At 41.3% G+C, this 6341-nt stretch overlaps 1 pseudogene; it reads right to left on the reverse strand.

Moving 5' to 3' along the window:
* Positions 1-329: 329 nt before the first annotated feature.
* Positions 330-1250, reverse strand: LOC144238387 (anamorsin pseudogene; annotated as a pseudogene).
* Positions 1251-6341: the final 5091 nt, after the last annotated feature.

A 6341-nucleotide genomic window follows, 5' to 3' on the forward strand; every position in this document is an offset into this window, starting at 1 on the left:
TAAGGATGTCTGGGCTCTGAGTGTTAGGTCAACATTGTTTCATCAGGAGATTGTCCTCTTCAGGACACTCTCCTATTTCCTAACACTAGATGGAGAAACAGGTCCCTCCACTCAGAGTAACCAGGCTCCATTATTCCTTGGCCTTTTGATGTATACCAGCACTACACACCACTGTACCCTATAGCCAGCTTTACTCTGTTTACCAAGCGCCCTTCCTAAAGATGGATTGATTTGAAGCAGAGAGTGAGCAAATCCAGAGGAGATGGGAGGAACTACAATGGTGGGATTTGAGGGACAGGAGTTAGCTAGAGGAACAGGAGTTAGCACACCTAACAGGTGTGCACCATGTTAGCTCCTTCCCATGCGTCAATGAGATTGCTATTGCTCAGGAGCACCTGCTCCCTAGGTTTGAAGGCTGGCATCCCAAGGTAAAGGCAGCTGGCACAGTAGAAAGCATTTTACCCAGGTAGAAATTTCTATAATCCAATTTGGGTTGGGAGCTCATCTGTTCCCTTGACTTCTCTTGTAACTGAGGCCACAGGTAGAATTCTTCATCTTTTTCCCCTTCTCCACACAAAGGAGCCCACAGGGAAGCTGCATCTGACTTCTTAAAATCTTCTGGATCCAGCTGCTCATCTGAGTCAGATCCATGCTCTCATCCTCTGTGTCATTAGCTGAGAGGGTCCACAGCAGGCTTCATCAGAGGAGAAGACTTCTTGGCAATAGAAAGCTTCAGCTGACTAGAAGAATCCACTTCAAAGTTGGGTTTTTGCCAACAATCCGTAAAGAAAGCAAGCTTTCACTTTGGTAACAGGTGTTCTTGGACAGACTGTATCTCTTCAGGGTTTAAGGGCTCCTGCCACAGCTCTTTCACTTCCACAAGACCAGAAAGAGTCAGGACCAAACACAGTTTAGATGTTGTCCTCCCTTTGCTATTGTTAACTACAGCTGTCTGTACCAGCTCTTTCAGAAAAAGACATCCACCAGGCCGAAGGATCGGCCATCTCAGCCAAAATCTCAGCACTGTGCTGAGTAGTGTTTCCAGGAATTACACCCAACAAAATAATGTCAAAGCTAGATTCTTTGTGGGCAAATTGCAACAGCTAGTTGACGTTTTCCACCAACACTTGGCCCTCATTGCTGGTTAAGGTTTGAAGCTTGTCTATCAGATCTTTTAGAGCCTCCACTGATGATGACTAATCCCAGGCCACTGCCACAAACTGGCCAGCTGAGATCCCATAATCTGCCATTCCTGCAGTGCTGATGGACCTAGAAACTACTGTTCAGGGCTCACTCCTGTCTTCTGGATTTTTTAAATAATAAAGCATAGAAGTGCCCAATATTTGGCTGGCTTCCAGTAAGCTAACTGACTTTTTTTCTTTAGGTGGTCCTTTGCCTTAATGCGTCACATGTCTCTTAAGGAATTCTGCGAAACCTGTAGACTTTCTTCTTAAAAAAAAAAAAACAAACACACTCATTCACACTCAAGTGTGTAGATGATTTCAGAAAATTAGAAGTCTTCAGTCACCTGAACGTAAGAGCCCCCACTCTAAGCAATATTCCCAATCTATTTTGCTAAAATCACCCCCAGGTAATTATGTCCCCTTTTCTTTCTCCGTTATTTATATTTGATGTTGGAGTTAATGAGACAATAGGGAATGGAGAGAAAAATGAAAATCAAGGACACTAAAAGAACGGACACTTGCAAGTTACATATGCATTGTTACTCATTATATGATCTTCATGTACTGGCATACCTTATTTTATCATGCTTCACTTTTTATTGTGTTTCACAAATATTGCATTGTTTTTTGTTTGTTTTTACCAATTGAAGGTTTGTGGCAACCTTACATAGAGCTAATCTATCAGTACCATTTTCCCAAAAGCATTTACTCACTTTATGTCTCTGAGCCACATTTGGGTAATTCTGGCAATTTTTCAAACTGTTTAATTACTTTTATATTTTTATAGTTATCTGTGATCAGAGATTATGACTTGCTGAAACTTCAAATGCTGGTTAGCATTTTGTATCAATAAATTATTTTTTTAAGTTTTTATTTCAATTCAAGTTAGTTAACATACAGTGTTATATTAGTTTCAAGCGTACAATATGGTGATTCAGCAATTCCATACATCACCCCCTGCTCATCACAAGTGCACTTCTAATCCCCATCACCTATTTAACTCATCCCTCCTCCCACCTCCCCTCTGTAACCATCAGTTTGCTCTGTATAGTTAAGAGTTTGTTTTTTGGTTTACCTCTATTATTTTTCCCTTAGCTCATTTGTTTTATATCTTCCACATATGAGTGAAATCTTATGGTATTTGTCTTTCTTTGACTTATTTCACTTAGCATAATACTCTCTAGCTCCATCCATGTTGCAAATGACAAGATTCGTTTTCTCATTCATTTGACTCACTTTATTGCAATATTTGTATTATTGTGATCTGAAACTGAACCTGCAATATCTCTGAGGTGTGCCTGTATTGACACCTCTCATTGGACAACTTATGTATATAATATGATGGTTAAAGAGCATGGATGCTGGAACCAGATTGTCTTGAGCTTGAGTCCTAGCTCTGCCGTTTATTAGGGGTGTGACTTTAGGGGAGCTATTAGCCTCTCTGAGCATAATTTCCTTAAATGTGAAATGAAACTAACAAAAGCACTTATTTCATAGGGGGCTGTTGTGCAGAATAAATAAACTAATGGATGAGAGGCACTTAGGATGGTGCCAGATACCATAAATGTGCGACCTTTGATAAATTACTTAACCTATTCGAGACCCAACTTTCTGATTTATTAAATGGAGATGACAATAGTCCCAGTCTTTCAAGCTATTGTATTGGCATACAGAAATGGAATAAATATTTGCTGAATGGATAAATAAATAACCATTTATTCTCTAGTATGTAGCTACCTAACAAGTTTTTCAGGGCAGAAACCATGCACTTTTTCAACTTTGCATTGCCAGCATGTCTCTTGAACTTAAGAGTTGTTTAATGAATGTCTGTTGAATTAACAAAACATACAATACTTTATTTAACCCTGAAAACTTAGGAGTAATATAACTCCTGCTAAGTAATATAATATATAAGTAATAAGAAATATAGTTTCAAGGCTAAGTTTCTTAGGCTCTGTGGAATATCTGAAGTAGCCACAAAAAAAAAAAACAACCCACCTTTTTAAAAAAATGTTTATTTTTGAGAGAGACAGAGTGAGAGCAGGGGAGGGGCAGAGAGAGAGACAAAGAATCTGAAGCGGGCTCCAGGCTCTTAGCCATCAGCACAGAGCCTGAACCACGAGATCATGACCTGAGCTGAAGTCAGACACTTAACCAACTGAGCCAGCCAGGCGCCCCAAAACAACTCTGTTTTTATGAGTACCTCCTTGCCTCTGGCTTTTCCCCTCTGTGCTAAGGCCTTGAATACCCCATGCCACCTTCTTTTCCCTCCTACTATTGTTCTGCTTCATCCATTTATCCCAGGCAGGAAACGTATAATTCCTTCATTCCTTCCTTCTTAAGCTTGATCAGGGGCTCTTGGGACTTTCCCTTTCTAATCTTTGTTTCCTTATTGCCTAGCACACTGCAGTTTCCAGCCCAGGGGACTATATGATCCCATGAGGAGTTCACCCAGCCTAGACATGGAAGTGGAGTCCAGAGAAGGTTTCTGGGTAGAGGTGACATCTAAGCTGAGACCCAGAAGATGAATAGAAGTTAGCCAGGCAGAGGAGGAGTGTGGACATGAATGGTGTTACGTAGGTAAAAGGAACAGTATAAAACGGAGGGAACAGTATATGAAATGATTCAAAATGATTGAGTAAAATTTGCTTATTTTTAATTCCTCATCCTAAGCCACACCCTGTCAAGTTAGCACTGGGCATTTGACATCATCCCTATCATGCTTGGGCCAATAACAGCTTCCTGATTTATAAAGTAGGGACAATAGTCATATAGGCTGCTGAAAGATTAGATAAGGTATTATATGTGATGGTCTGGAAGGGGTGGGTCTGCCTGGGGGCTCAATGGCTGAAATCAAACCAGAGATGATCCTCACTCAACAAGGGACGAAGGAAGTGAGATTGCAAATGAACAAAGAGAAGTGAAGTGAAAGAGAAGAAGGATTGGACCAAGGAGGATCTTTTAGTGACTTGTAAGCTGTAGGATAAGCTAATCCAAAGATCATTCCATTCTTGGGGTGCTTGGGTGGCTCAGTTGGTTGAGTATCACACTCTTGATTTCAGCTCAGGTCATGATCCCAGGGTTGTGGGATCGAGCCCTACCTAGGTCTCTGCACTGAGTGTGGAGCCTGCTTGAGATTCTCTCTCTCTCTATCTCTTTCTCTTTCTCGGCCCCTCTCCCCCCACATCTCCCTCAAAAAAAAAAAAGTCAAAGATTATTCCATTCTTGAGAGACTATGTACTGTTTACAGTTGTGCGGCAATCAGGCTGCATCCAGAGCATGGAAGCTGGACCCAGAGGAACAGCTGGGTCCCAGGTGTGGGATTTTCCATGTATTAGCTGATAATTGGACTAGTGACTTCATCACTCAACTTCAGTTTCTTCATCTTTAAAATAAGCACCTGGCTGAATCTTTAATAGGAGCACCTGGGTGGCTCCTTCAGTTTAGCATTTGACTGCAGCTCAGGTCATAATCTCATGGTTCATGAGTTCAGGCTTCCCATTGGATGAGCACAAGTCCCACGTCCAGTGAGCTTGAGTCCTGCTTCAGGCTCCAAGGAATTCTCTCTCTCTCCCCCTTGCTCTCTTTGCCCCTCTCTCTAAAAATTAAATAAATAAGCATAATAACCCAATCTGCTTTTTTACTGCCTGGTTGGTAAGGAGATCCTTGATGTAAAGCAGGTCAAAGTGTCCTGTAGCCCATACAGAGCTATGCAAACGTTAGTTATTATTATTGTTATTGTTTCTTTTTCAATTATGTGACCACTCTTTGGCACTGGGACCCCTGAGTGTCTATTCCTCTTTCCCTTGTTTAAAGCTCAGGTATCAGGGACATCAGACCAGAAATTACAGATTAGTGGGTTTCACAAGCCCAGCGTAGCCCACAAGTATGTTTTGTTTACAGTATTCTTAAAATATTTTAATTTGTCAAAAATCTAGAGATTTTAGGTGAAAATCCAGATTTCCAGCTTCTCTTTAAAAAATCCACAAGCTCACCCACATTCAGAAAAGCAACAGTGAACTGGAACTGAATAGTGGCAGCCCCTTTGCCTCCTCCCCTGGCCCAAAACTGCTTTATGTCCACCTGACCCCATGGGCATTTCAGTTCGCAGCCCCTGCATTAGACTCTTCTGAGTGTAAGGCTATTATCTTCAGTTTTAAACATACTTCTTGCAGCAGATAGGTTGTTGCTGCTACTGCTGCTTTTCTTGTTGAATACAGTGAGTTACTCAGCTTTTTACAGGGGAGTTGGAATAGTTCTCATTTCCTGTTAGAATATGGGTGACACCCTTCACCATCCGTGGAAACAACACACACACGCATACACATGCACATACGCACGTGTGTGTACACACCATTGCTGTCTATGTTCAGCTTGTTTTCCTTCCTCATTTCCACTCACCATTTGCATTTCTGTCATCAATGTTAATTTTCTTATTTTCTTTTTGAAGATACCAGAGGATAACCTAATTAACCTGCCTTTTGAACAATTTAAACATCTGCATATTTTTACATATTTTCATGATGTCTACTCTTTAGTTTTAAATGTTTACTTATTTATTTTGAGAGAGAGAGAGAGAGAGAGAGAGAGAGAGAGAGAGAGAATTCCAAGCAGGCTCTGCATAGTCAGCACAAAGCTGACATGGGGCTTAAACTCACGAACTGTGAGATCATGCTCCGAGCCTAAATCAAGAGCCAGACATTTAACCAACTGAGCCATACAGGCATCCCCGTGATTTCTACTTTATATTTCTATCCTTAACTAGACCACTGATGTCTTCTTTAGGAAGGATCAGGAGTCTTATAATTTGGATGTATTTCTCCTTTTCCATTGCCCACTCTCTCTTTGGGTTATGTCTTTGCATCAAATTGGTTTTTGTCTTGGTTGTTTTACATCATAGTTGCATCTTTGAATGAGAGGTGAGATGAGCTTGGACTCTGCTGTCAGGACTTCAGGCTTTCTTGGTCTGCTACTACTGTGTGGGCCTCACTTTACTGAGTCCCTCATAGGGTTGTTATGAAGACTCAGTGACTTAGTAATCTGGTTTTCAAAGTGTGGTCCCCCTACCAGGAGCATCAGCACGCAGTGGAAACTTGTTAGAAATGCAAATTCTCAGGCTCCACCACAAAACTTCTGAATCAGAAACTCTGGAGGTGT

Source organism: Crocuta crocuta, unplaced genomic scaffold (genome assembly GCF_008692635.1).
Source record: "Crocuta crocuta isolate KB4526 unplaced genomic scaffold, BGI_CrCroc_1.0 scaffold216, whole genome shotgun sequence".
Classification (NCBI taxonomy): Eukaryota; Metazoa; Chordata; class Mammalia; order Carnivora; family Hyaenidae; genus Crocuta; species Crocuta crocuta.